The sequence below is a fragment of the Chrysochloris asiatica genome, unplaced genomic scaffold, assembly GCF_000296735.1.
Source record: "Chrysochloris asiatica unplaced genomic scaffold, ChrAsi1.0 scaffold00026, whole genome shotgun sequence".
NCBI classification, from domain to species: domain Eukaryota; kingdom Metazoa; phylum Chordata; class Mammalia; order Afrosoricida; family Chrysochloridae; genus Chrysochloris; species Chrysochloris asiatica.
In genome coordinates this window covers 2684475-2685523 of record NW_006408544.1, presented here as the reverse complement: position 1 = coordinate 2685523, position 1049 = coordinate 2684475, and positions in this window count along the sequence as shown.

Below are 1049 nucleotides of genomic sequence, written 5' to 3'. Positions count from 1 at the left end.
TGCAATGAGTCAGAACCTAAATTGACAACACTTAACAACAACAAGGCAAACTACTTAATACCACTATTATTCAAATTTATGAACCAACCACTAAAGCCAGTGAAGGTGAAATTGAAGAATTCAACCGTCTTCAGTCTGAAATTGATCAAACATGTAATCACGATAGATTGATAATTACTGGTGAGTGGAATGCAAAAGTTGAAAACAAAGAAGAAGGATCAGCAGTTGGAAAATATGTACTTGGTGGTGATAGAAATGATGCTGGAGATTTTGTGATAGAGTTTCGCAAGACCAATAGCTTCTTCAATACAAATACCTTTTTTAAACAATATAAAAGATGATTATACACAGGAAATTCACCAGATGGAATACACAGAAATCAAATTGACTACATTTATGGAAAGACTTAGTAAGAAAGCTCCATGTCATTAACCAAAACAAGGCCAGGGGCAGACTGCGGAAAAGACCATCAGTTATTCATATGAAAATTCAGGCTGAAATGGAAGAAAATTAAAACAGTCCATGAGAGCAAAAATATGACCTTGAGCATATCCCACCTGAATTTAGAGATCATCCCAAAAACAGACTTTGTGCATGAAACATTAATTAGCAGAGACCAGAAGAATTGTGGGATGACATCAAGAATATTATACAGGAAGAAAGCAAAAAGGTCCTTAAGAAGAAAAGGACTAAAATGGGTGTCAGAAGAGACTCTGAAACTTTCTCTCCAGTGTAGAGATGCTAAACCAAATGCAAGAAATGCGAAGGTAAAAGCCAAACAGAAAATTTCAAAGGACAGCTGAAGAAGACAAAGTCAATATTATAATGAAATGTTCATAGACATGCAGTTAGGAACTAGAAAGGGAAGAACATGCTTGTCATTTCTCAAGTTGAAAGAGCTAAAGGAAAACATCCAAACCTTGATTTACAATATTGAAGGACTCTGGGGCAATATATTGAACAATGCAATTTACAATATTGAAGGACTCTGGGGCAATATATTGAACAATGCAGAAAGCATCAAAAGAAAATGGAAGGAATATACAGTC